The 13,313-nt window shown below is 34.3% G+C and overlaps 1 protein-coding gene across 3 annotated transcripts in view; it reads left to right on the plus strand.

Moving 5' to 3' along the window:
* The first annotated feature begins 3,082 nt into the window (after window positions 1-3,082).
* tnca (tenascin Ca) overlaps window positions 3,083-13,313 on the plus strand; it is a 57,109-nt gene continuing 46,878 nt past the window's right edge. The window contains exon 1 of one of the 3 annotated variants that reach the window (XM_052556378.1): window positions 3,083-3,424. The gene's annotated coding sequence lies outside the window, so the exon portion shown is untranslated. The remainder of the gene's footprint in view (window positions 3,425-13,313) is intronic. The other 2 variants (XM_052556376.1, XM_052556377.1) reach the window with 2 other exon arrangements.

The raw sequence follows: 13,313 nt of genomic DNA on the forward strand, positions 1-13,313 counted from the left end.
CTGTTCTGATGTTCTCACTCTAATAAATATTTAGACTGCACCTAACTAGGCATATCTTCTTGCATTTCAGATTAAGCTTTTGTGTTTTTATTTCTGTAATGTGATGTGTTTCCCTAATGAAAAAGGAGCAAGTTGTTCCGTTTGATGAAATGTTTTATAATAGCATGCACTGATTTGTGCTTTATTAAGACAAATGTTGTTGATTTCTTCGTCATGTTGACCTCAGCAGATATTTGTGGTTTTGTGTTCATAACACATGTTGTATTGGATTGGTTTGCCCATGACGGTCTCGTTGGAGAATTTCCATATTTAGTTTAGCTTCTTTAGCAACGATGATGTCACTTCCAGACGTTCAAGTGCTCCAGCTTTGAATGGTTATAGCAACTGATAAGTTGATTAAAGATGGGTTTATGAGTGAGAAACCCAAGTGAGTCTTAATTTTGATATTGATATTAATCAGGCGTGTCTGTAGAATCAACTTTGTTATGAAGTCTGTGATTATAGTCACTATGACATTATTCTGGATCTTGAGTTGTGTAGGATCTTGACTGTCTCCATCCTCATTCCCTTACTGTTGGAGTGCTTTTAATAACACTTTACAATAAGGTTCCATTCATTAACATGAACAAACAAACAAAAATCTTAGAACGTATTTAGTAATATTAGATAAAGTTAATATTATAATTTTCCACCCATTCCCAGTTAATGTTAGTTAGTAGTACATTAACTAATTTTAACTCATGCCACCTTATTGTGCTACTGTATATAGATTTTGATTTTAAATGTCATGCTTTTGTCATTTTTAAATGTTGCCATTTATTAATATGTAATGTATATTTAATACTTATATTTAGTTTTTATTTATTTAATTTAGTGTTATTACAATTTTTGTACTTCAACTTATTTCGCTACCAATTAAAACCAAAATAGTATAGAAACAATGAAAAATAAGTAAATTTCACAATTAATGACAAAAAACAGCAAGTAACACATTTTTTATTAAAAATACTGACTTAGTATTTTCTTGTAAAAATACTACAATAATATTTGTTTTATTTACAACATAATAATTAGCTTCTTTTATGTGTTTCTTCTAATATTAGTTTTATTTCAGCTTTACTTCAAAATTTTCTTTCTTTTTTTTTATTTTTTGTAACAACACCATTCCCCATCCTTTATGGAAAAGTAAGGTAATGCTGTTGTCATGCAGTTGTGGGCTTTTTTTGGGTTTTATTTGGTGAGACAATGTGATGTAATTGGCAAACAATGATAACAAGCTGAAACAGAACCAATCCAACTCAGCCTGTGCACGTTTCTACACAGGCCTTCGTGACTTATTATTATTGACTCATGCTCATATTAACTCATTGACACTTTTTTTTTTTTTTTTTTGTGAATAAATTATACACAATGGAAAGGTTTTATTGATGCTTTTGAATCATCGGATGATGTAGTATTATTTTTTTATTTTTTTATTTTTTTCAAATCATCAGATGTTTTAATTAATTTTATACCAGGCTGTGTTTAAAGTTGAGTTTCAAGTCCTATTTGTGGAAAGTAGAGTGCCATATTTTTTTTAGCAAAACTCTTCATGCACTGCGATGCCATATGGTTTTGACTAGGATTAACACATCAAAATATCATCTTGAATTTTATTGAGTCTTGAATGCAGTTAACATGCAAATGAACCATTTAGATAAAAAAAATATCAGTGGACGCTGAACCTTCTGGACGTCTGCGAATGAGGAAAGATTTCAAGCTACATGTGTGAGTTTGACACACTTTCTGAAGAAACAGCACAGTAGATTATCATACTTTGGCAGGGATTTCACCCTGATTGTCACTTAGGCAAAGTGTAAATGGTGAAATGGAGAGCTGTTGATGTGATAATTGCAAACAGGTGGCTGATTGAGCAGAAAGAAGTGCTTGTTGATGCTATATGTCAGTTACAAAGTCATGTGCAGTGGCATCTGTTCAGATAAATAGTAAACAAACTGAAAATGTGAGTAAATTATCTGTAAAATGTCTCTTTCTTTCATTTTCGTTTCAAACCGTTTTAAACACAACTTCTTAATGCTCTTTGTGTTTCTGTGTCTGTTAGCTGTAACTGAGCTCGGAAAATATTCCTGGCTTCTGGTGCCAAGATCTGGTTTGCATCTTCATGCATCTCAGTATCTGCTATGGTGGGAAGGAAATGTTTTGTCATACATGGGCATCAAATCAAACATATCTGGCCAAGTTGGTTTTCAAAGAGTTAAAAATATCCCATTCTATTATTTAATTTTAAAGTTTGCATGTCATTTGCAAAGGTTTTTACTTTTGTAATCTCTATGATGTTGAATGTCTATAAAAAAGAAGAAGAAGTTGAAAAATGCACCAAGGCTTTATTTTTCACCAAAAAATCTAGTAAAAACAGTAATGTTGGGAAATATTATTACAATTTAAATAAACAGTTTTCTAAATTGTATATATTTAAAAATATATTATTTTAAAAAATGTATTCCTGTGATTAAAGATGAATTTTCAGCATCACTTCTCCAGTCTTCGGTGTCACATGATCCTCTAAAGCTCTAAAACAGTTGTGCCGCATGTTACTCCCATATCCAGGTGTTCTTTCTTAAAAATAAAGGTGCTTCACAATGCCATAGAAAAACCATTCTGTTTCACAAAAGCTTCTCTGTGTTGCAAAAAAGGTTCTTTAGATTATAAAAAGGCAAGAAAGAGACTGCTCTTTAAGGACCTTTGACTGAATGGTTCTTTGAAGAACCAAAAATGGTAAAGTACCTTTATTTTTAAGAGTGCAGTTTCCGTTTTTAGTTAATCCTCTTTATGTTCCTGTGCATATCTTCATAGCACACTCATATTAAAATTGTAGGATTATTCAATATTCTGTTTGCTCTTATGTCTCTGTAGAAACTCTCTTGAACTTGTACGTATAGGCGTATGTTCTGGCTTCAGGGAGAAGAGAGCATGGGTAATATATGCTGAGTGTGTAGGCATCTCAACACCTCAAAGCAGTAGGAGGGATGAACAGGAGGAGAGAGAGAGAGAGAGAAAGAGAGAGAGAGAGAACGTGTATGAGTTCTTGGAAAGGCTATTTAAGGGCAGTCCTTGTAATTCACAGTGCTCTGACTGAAGTCTCTCATACTGAAGAGGTGTAGTGTTTTTATCCCCCCCTCTCTCTCTCTCTCTCTCTCCTTCTCGCACACTTCAGCCCAGAGGCTCGGCGGGCGGACGGGTGTGTGGAATACATCTCAGACGCTCTCAGATCTTCCAGCACGTGGAGAGACGGAGACAGACGGAAGCTGGAGGTCTGGAGTGCTGGTCATCCTCATCTCATCGCTCTTGTTTGATTCTTGTCTTGTTTCTGCACCTGATCTGCTCGGCTGCAGGGAGGCACTGGACGCTCCATTCATCATCACAGGTATCTTCATCCACTTTCTCTGATTTCTAATTTCACTCGTTTTTTATTTATTATGGCTGCAGTGCTGTTTTCTTCTTCTTCTTCTTCTTCTTCTTTGCATTCACTCTGCTGTTGGAGATTTTCTATTGCTTAGAGATTTCTCTTTCATAGCTCAGTAGGTTGAGTTCTTAATTATGCTACTTTTGGTATCAACTTGATCTCAGCTGTTTCTTCTACTAAGACTTTGATTTCTTGGCAGGTCTGAGCACAGTCTGAGACTTTAAGATCTCCTCTGAAACTACAGGAGATGCATGTAAAATGAAAAGGTTATATGTGACCCTGGAGCACAAAGGCAGTCTTAAGTAGCACAGGTATTTATAGCAATAGCCAAAAGTACATTGTATGGGTCAAAATTACACATTTTTATTTTAATGCCAAAAAATCATTTGGATATTAAGTAATGATCATGTTCCATTAAATATATGTTGTAAATATCAAAACTTCATTTTTGATTGGTAATATGCATTGCTATGAACTTAATCTGGACAACTTTAAAGGGGATTTTCTTAATATTGAAAAGAAATATATATATTTTTTGCCCACTCGGATTCTAAATTTTTAAATAGTTGTATCTCGGTCAAATATTGTCTATTCTAACATACCATACATCAATGGAAAGCTTATTTATGAGCTATTTATTCAGCTTCCAGATATTGTATAGTTCTCAAAAAAAAAAAAAAAAAAAATACACTTAGGTTTTGTGGTCCAGGGTCACATATTTCTCAGGAGACTCATTTTACTCTTCATGCAGAGAAACAGCTGAGTCACTCAAGAGATCTCATTTTTATTTTCTTCCTAATGTAGTGGAACCCAGAAGAAAAAGTTCTTTATCAGAGTTTCTGTTAAAAAGAGTTCTAAGTTGTTGGAAGGATCAACTTTGTCTCAAATGTTTCTCATAATCAGCTAGTCTGAGGGCTTAAGATCTCTTCTGATATTAAAGGAGAAGCAGCACACTCCATATGCTCTCCATTTAATCCCATTGCTCTGTTGGAGAAACAATTGAGACATTACAGAGATAAGATTCTTTATGGAACCCAGAGGAAAAAGGTATTTCTCAGAGTTCTCTGTTATTTGAGGTATCAACTTTGTTTCAGAAATTTCTTATTTTACTTGATAAATAGAAATTAAAATGAGACCCAAATGAGTTGACTGTTATATGAATGTGGATAGCATGCATCAATTGGTTTTTAGTTTTGGAAATGTAATGAGAACTTTGAGTTCATATCGAAACTTTATTTTGGCAAATCTGGTCTTGTTGAATATTTCAACAATGAATATGTGCTGTATATGTGTACAGTGCACATACAGAGATTAAATGGGTTGTGAAAGTGTCCATGTTCAAGTATATATGAGATATCAAGGCATTATCTTCATGCAGTGAGCATGTACATCTGTGTTCATGTGAGAGCAGAAAGACTGGTGAAAGGCTTTGATATCACCTGGCAAAAGGCACATATCCGTCTGTCAGTCTGTGCATGTCCATATGACATGAGTGAACATCATGAAATTGACATTGTCCTGTGGAAAGGAGAGAATGATCTGTGGGAAGCAGCTGCTCGGTGTGTATGTATTTAAGGGGAAGGCTCCAGGCATTGTGGTTTCTGAGGTTCAGGTGCATAAACAGACCATTACTATTTCATGTGTGGCTCTTGCTTTAGCAAATCATTATTATTATAGCTCGGCCCCATATTCACTGATTTTTTTTAAACTGTAGTGTAAACTCCTCCTGTGCTGTTTGTTACTGATATGCGTGATTCTTCAAATTGTGTGGTCTGTTGATGAGAGGTTTGCTTGGTGATTTCTGCCCAAAAGACAATAAAAATGGTTAAAAAAGAGTTTTAAAGAAATAGTTGGCCCAAAAATGAAAAATAGCTGAAAATGAACTCAGCCTCAGACCATTCAAGATTTAGATGAGTTTGTTTCATCATGGGACCAGATTCTGAGAAATTTAGCATTCCATCACTTGCTGACCAATGGATCCTCTGTAGTGAATGGGTGCCGTCAGAATGAGAGTCCAAACAGCTGATTAAAACAGCACAATAATCCACACCACACCATTCCAGTCCATCAATTAACATCTTGTGAAGCCAAAAGCATCAACTTCTGGCCAAAATATGAGTCCATAATCAATAATAACACTTCCTACAGTGAAAAGGCCTATTTCCTATTTCTATCACACCCAAATCCACCAACTGTTTTGACTTGTAAGCAGTGCTTGATCTGTGCATATTTCTCTCCTGATTCAGACTAGATGAATTTTCACTTGAGAAATCAATATTATAGACACAGGACGATCATTCTGGTTTGCATTGTTGAGTTTTATCTATGTAGATTAATTAGTTACTTATAAGGTTTTAGAAAGTATTTGCCTGATTTCAGAGAGAAGACTTTATCATTGATACAACACATGCTTTTATATGAGGAAAATGTGCAGTACTTTTGGAAAGCAGAAAGTGGAGAATGTTTTGATGACACTCAGTGGCCCCATAAACGACAGTACACAGTGTTTTGACTTCTACCACAATATTAAACACAAGTGTGGTCTTTTTGTGGTTTAGAAATCATCACTCTGTATGATAATGCAGAATGTATTGGGAAAGAATTACTGTAATTCATTTGAATGCTCTAAAGCTCTTGCTAAAAACCAGATGGTCTTTTTTTTCACCCTGGCAGTTTTATCTGCAGCTTTATGGGAGTGCATCAGGTGAGCACAGTGAGACATTTGAGGTTTAAGACCTGAGGAAAGAGTCAAGCCCCCTTCTCCATCCAGCTGAAATGAGAGGGCATAAATTGTCGGAGGTCAGCGGCTGACGGGGGTTTATGATGCCTCTGCTATGTGCGGCTCCTCCTGTGATGGTGTGAAAAGAATGATGGGAATGGAGAGAAAGTGTGGGTCTGTCAGGACAGCTGGAGTGAGACTGTCCCATGGCCTCAGGGCTTCGTTTAAGAACAACCAAAAAAACATTGTATGAGTGTGAAATCTGAGAATCTTTTTTATTTTTATTTTTTTATTTTTTTGGTAGACCAATCTGCCATTGATGTGACAATGCTCAATTCATTTATTCCAGATTGTGGAAAATAAAGAGAAATTATGAAGTAAAAAAAAGAAAAGAAAATGAATGCATCATGCAGTGCTATATTTTATTCCAGACATTTGGAGGACTACAATGTTGAGTAAGTTACTCTAAAAAGGTAAATAATTAGCTATTAATAATGTCTACAGTGTTATTATATTACCATATGATTTACTCTCTAAAAAGTATTACATTACTCATTAAGACTTTTTAAATCGAAAGAAAAAAAAAAAAAAAAAAAAACATTTTTACTTAAAATATGTTGACTGGAACAGTTAACTTGATGTATTAAACTAAAATCGAAATTCAAATTTATAGACTTATTAAACATTAAAAAACTAAAAAAAGCGAAAATGTATTAACTTCTGGCAGTTTTAGCAAGTAATGAGTCAAGATAGACGTTGTAACAATTGTGGTTGATGATCTGGTTCATCAGTTAAACATTGCATTTTGTCACACAGTATTCTGCAGTGTGCTCTGGGTGTATATATGGCATATTCTGCACTATATCATACATGCAAAATGTTGCATACCTTCCACAGTATATATGCTGCATACCGCTAAAACAATGTGAGACGTACACTGTTCTGAACATTTAAGATGTCAACAAATCTTTCCATTTTATTCTAGCATAAAAAACGACATCGAGTCAAGTACATTCAGGTGTTGCTGAAGAAAATGGATGTCAACAGCGATCTGGTCTGAACAGCTGCACTGCACACCAGTAATACGGTGTTCTGTGTTCCCATCAGTTAGCTTTGATACAAGCGCCCACTTCCCATAAATCTCAGAGAGTCTAGACAGACAGGTCTGAGTCGCATATGGACCATAGTGCAGATGGCCTGGTGCTGATGGATCACTTCCAGGCCCCATTTTTTTTTTTGTGAGAATCACTCATTCGCTTTGGTAAGCGTCCACTGAAGACGAGAGAATTCATGTCTGGTGTATCCGTTTCATCGTCAAACTTAAGGGAAAGTGTCATGTAGGGGCAGTGCTCTGATGGTATCCTCATCACTGAAAACGTTCTGGAAGTATTCAGCAGGTCATTGAAATTGGAGATTTCTCGAGGTTGCCTTAATGAGGAAAGCATTTATTCGCAGGAAAATAAAGTATATTTCCATCCAGAATTATTCAGATATAACTGCTTGCAAAAAACCACAGTATCAGTTCTATATCAAACAGTATTTTATTATTATTATTATTATATTGGTTTAGAATTAGGTGCTTTTTCATTGATGGAATGCAACTGGTGTTTGTCTTTCAGGATTATGACTTCGAACATCTTTTCTGTGTGCAAAATGCATTAAAGTGTGACTGCATTTTGTCATGCATTTCATGTCACATAATTCATTCAGTTCATGAAATTGGTTACACTTGGTGGCCCATACAGATCAGCTCTGCAGAAACCTCTCATTCCCATGAAGCAATGCAAATTCACTATTTTATATACAACATATATTTCTATGTCTAAACTTAAAATATTTTGCCTATACTTTCACTCAGTGTCTACATTTTTTTAATGTATTATTATTATTTGTTTGCTAATTATTAGATCATTTGCAATGCTTCATGGCATTAGTTGTTTATTCACTCTTAAATACAATGCAAAAATTAAGCACACGTCTAACTCTGCCTCTCTTTTCATTATATACATACATACACATGGTTTTAGAGCCATATATAATACAATTTAAAGTGATTAATAATTATACATTGTGGCTAGTGTGGTTCAAGACTTAACCAACAATAACTAACCATCCATTCATCCCTGAAGTCATTATTGAAAACTACTTGTGGAGCTAAGCCTAATGAATGAATTAATTAATAGCACACAATTTAGAAACTGATATTATCTCATAAATATTAAAAAGCCACCAGATGGATCTGGTTGAACAATCCCTTGCTCTAATGATTTAAATATCTTTAGACTAGCTATAAGATGTATTTATTGCAGTTAGAATAATTCCATGATATTAATCATAACAATACTTTTTCATGCTTTTTCTATAGAAGGCTTTTATTTAGGAAAACAGCATATGGCAGTGTGCTCGGTGTAGACATCGATCAAAGGCTTGTAATTGGCCACTGGCAGTGGACTAAACATGTGAGAGTGTTCACATATACAGCATACAGTCTGCTCTATACTTCATCTGGAGTGTGGACTGATACTTCCTGCCATAGAGTTACAGTGGATAGTTCATCTTTAAGCTATAGACTCTGTATACCACTGAACTGTATATTTGTTAGAGGTGGAATCTACTGAATGCATAAAACGTTGATGGCCGGAGCTCTTCTAGTCTAAACGCGTATGACACACACATGCACAGAGTCTTTACTGTGGACCAGGCAAAACAGATGGCGGGAAACAGAGGCCAACATTCCTAGTCCCTGTTTCCAGGTGGGAAAGTTTCCTTTCTGTTGCCAGTACAGGGGAAACTAATAAAGATAAAGTAATTCTGGATTATAACTTAAAGCAAGTGCAGATCTGTGTAGCAGGAGGAGGATTTCTCTTTATAATAATCTTAAATACATAGCCTATTTATTCCTCAATGTCTTTACAATTTTTTTTTTTTTTTGTGTGTGTGTGTGTGTGATTGTGACAAGCAGGAGGAGACAGTTTTTCTTATATGGACACTGTAATTAACATGACATAAATGTACTCATTTTATATGGAAGTTATTTCTGCCACAAAAGAAAAAAAATAATAATACTTTGGTAAATTATCATGACAGAAGACAAGATACTTTTTATATAATTATACATTTTGACATAAAAGCAGATATTGGCAAAATGTCAAAATTGTCAGAAAGTTGAGTTCACAATTATGAGATAAAAAGTCAAAGTTGAGACAGCTTCATCTCAAATTATGAAGCGAAAAGTCTAACAAATTTGATAAAAACTAAATATATTATGCCCCTTATTATGAGATAAAATGTCTAAATTATAAAATAAGTTCAATTCATGTTATAAAAAAAATCTAAATTATGACTGTCTAAATTGAGATGCTAAGTCATAATTATGAGATAAAAATCTAAATTATGATAGCAGCTCATAATTATGAGAGAAAATGTTATAATTATGAGATAAGTCAAAATTTTTATAAAATATAATCTGAATTGTTATAGTTTATGAGATAATTCTAAAAAATGCCAGTCATAATTTAGAGATACTAAATCATATTCATAAGATAAAATGTCTAAATTATGATAGAAACTCATAATTATTAGATAAAATGTGTAAATTATGACAACAATTATGAAAACTCATAATTATGAAGTGTAAATTATTTCAGTCAAAATTCTGAGATGCTAAATCATGATTATATGATAAAAAGTCAAAGTTCAGACACTGTAATATTATGAGAAAAAAGTCTAAATAATCTCACTTAAAATTCTGTCAAAATTCTGAGATATTGTCATAATTATAAGATTAAAAAAAATGAGATACTCAAAATTCTGAGATACTAAATCATTTAGTATAGTATTAAGGCTAAATTATGGAATACAGTCATTATGACAAAAAGCCTAATTATTTATCATATTTCTAATTATATTTATTATAAAAAATATATGTATTATTATTGCTCAAGTGTAAATTATAAGACGACAACTTCTAATTGTGACAAAATGTAAATTATGTCAGTCAAAATTATGAGATACTAAGTCAGAATTATGAGATAAGTCTAATTATGATATAGAAACTCAATTATGAGAAGTCTAAATAAGGATAGTCTAAGAAAAAAGAAAGAAGTTTGAGAAGTCAACATCGAGTAAGTCATAATTATGAGATATGTCATAATTATGGCATTGAGTTTGACTTCATTTATGGTATTGCAGATCATCTACAGCCTATTACAGATCATCTACAGATTTCTGTTATGTGGTGTATACACCACCCTACCAGTCCTAGTCACAAGTAGCAAAGCAAATATGCAGTGAACTGTAGCTGTATTAGCATTAGCCACACCAGGTATTTTCCAGAAACTTTCTCCAGATGTAGGAGGAAAGCCTGTGAAATTCAATCTCAGGTTTATAATGTTCACATCCTGATGTTTTAAAAGAAAGTGGGAGGAACTGTAATAGATCTACACTGAATTCATACCTTTGTTCCTGAACCTACCATAGCGACTCAAACACAGGCGGGTATTTCAACTTTATTGTGCACATGCTGAGAATGCGATCTCATAAACTGGGCCTTTTTGCATTAGTCTCGAGTGTCATTTTCAGCTGAACTTTAAGGGTTGTAGGGTCACAGGGTTAGGGTTTGAAGGAATGGGAGAAACGTGGAAGTGCTGCGTGGACACTTCAAAGTGTGAGGATGAGATGATGTGGCTAAAGGTCTTGACAGGGAACCTCAAGGTCACAGGTTAGAAGATCAATAAACTGGACGGTTTCCGTGTCAGCGTTGTAACCTTATTCAAAGCACTTAACACCAGGCTGCTTTGTTTTTTTAGTAATTTATATTTTGTAAAAATATTTATATGTATTTAGATGCATTCATTTGTATTCTAATATTTTATATTATATAGAAATATATATGAGATATAAACATATTTTGTACATGTACATGCATGTGTTTGTATCTATACATATAATAAATAAACACTATACATAAATATTATGTAAACAAAACTTTTATTTTATAAATTATTTTTTTATTTTATTTATATTTAGAACATCCTAAAAATTATTTCTTTCTTAATCTCACATTTTTGTCATTATATTTGCGTCAAACTCTAAATGCTTTTTATTGCATTTTTTGTGTCTGGTTATACTTTTCTGTCTGGGCATGAATACACTTTTAATGCATTTTAAAGGCTGTCATTGCACTGAGAATGTGAAGTCTATTGCATGCTTTTTATTCAAGCATTTTTATGAAGCTGGCAAAATGTAAAAAAAAAAAAAAAATGTCACATGAAAAGGATTCAGAAATGGATAGGTTGAATATTATCATGCTATCCACTTAAACTTCTGTTTTCAATTTACAGTACATAATGTAAAATGTTTGCATGCGTCATTTGACACTGAAGTTTGTAGAATTAATGACGCTGAAAGTTCAGCTTGGAATCACCTTAATGAATTACACAATTCCTGCCTTCAATAAAAAAGTTTTTCATGCTGAATTTCTAGACTGTTAGATGTTTAAGGTTATAAGTCCAGAGTCTTTCTGGCTGATGTTTAGAAAGGACAATTCCAGGCTTTTAATAATTACTTCCTATTGTAGATTCCAACCAGCAGTTTGTCTGTCTTTTATGAGAAGCGTTTATGTGGACATTTATAAACCAGGGATTTGACCATTAAAATGAACCAATGACCAGAGTCAAGAAATGCCAATATCCTGCACTTCAGATTCTCATTCAGTCTGCATTCAGTCTTTAAGACTTGACTTCTATCTACTTGACATCTATTGGCACAAATGTTTATTCACACTATGCACTGCAGTGATGAGTGATGGCATATCATTTGCTATTTGTTATAAAAAGTGTGCTACGATTGATTAAAGGGGTCATATGATGCTTTTTTTAAAGATCATTATTTTGTGTATTTATTTTTTTATTAAAAAAACATTCTTTTTCAAATACTCTACATTACTGTAGGTCCTCTATGCCCCGCCTCACTCAAATACGTTGTTTTCTACAGTTTCTCGTTCCAACAAGCACAGTCTGCTCTGATTGGCCAACTGACCCAATGCATTGTGATTGGACGAACACTGCAAGCATTTGTAGGAAATGTAATGCCCCTTTCCATAATTGTGAGCTTCATCTTTCAAAATAAATGTAAAGAAAGTTAATAATATCCTTAGTTTAAACATCAGTTCAAGCTCGAAAGAGGAACAGAGTCTCGTGACAGACACAGTGATGAAGCTCGTATGTGTTTGCAGTACACAAGCCACGGACGGTTAAGACTGCTGACTCCACTGTGTGATCAACATGTATAATAATCAGAAATGTTTTTTGAGCAGCAAATCAGCATATTAGCATGATTTCTGAGGGATCATACTGTTTGAAATGATTCTCAGAAATGGATAACTCCAGAGAAATGACTGACAGGCAGAGAACTGATTGGCTAGTTTCCTAACTGCTCCCTTGAGTCACAGTGTGTGTGTGTGTGTGTGTGTGTGTGTGTGTGTGTGTGTGTGTGTGTGTGTGTGTGTGTGTGTGTGTGTGTGCGTGTGTGTGTGTGTGTGTGTGGGTGTGTGTGTGTGTGTGTGTGTGTGTCACAGATGCAGGTGTGATTCCCTGACAGATGGTATGTGTGATATTCCAAAAAATGTGCCTATTCTATTCTATTCTATTCTATTCTATTCTATTCTATTCTATTCCGACATATTCAGTTTTCTAGTTACAGGAAAGTGTGGCCATCATTGAAGTGAGCAGGTCTTGTCTGGTTACTCTTATTAACATGATGAACATCCTTTGACTCCAAGCATCTCATTATAGGCTGCTAAAATTATGCAAATGCAAAAAATAAAAACCTGGAAAGTCATTCAAATGCTGATCACAGAGACGACCTGTTATTCTAGTTTTTAGCTAGTATTTCTCTTCTAGACAATGCAGTGCATGTTTTACACACCCCAACTTGTGGCATAAAGCTTATCACTGAACAGCTGGGAAAATAAATGGCTTTTGCAATCAGTTTCCTCCACGATTGGAAGTGCTGCTCACGCACGCGGCAGAGACAGGAAGTCCCTGTGGCCGCGGTCGAGTAGGTGGGGAAATCTCTTTTGAATCGCTCTGAGGTCCTGCAGTCGAGTTTTCCTCTCCAGAATCGCACACA

Source organism: Carassius gibelio, chromosome B5, assembly GCF_023724105.1.
Source record: "Carassius gibelio isolate Cgi1373 ecotype wild population from Czech Republic chromosome B5, carGib1.2-hapl.c, whole genome shotgun sequence".
Taxonomy (NCBI): domain Eukaryota; kingdom Metazoa; phylum Chordata; class Actinopteri; order Cypriniformes; family Cyprinidae; genus Carassius; species Carassius gibelio.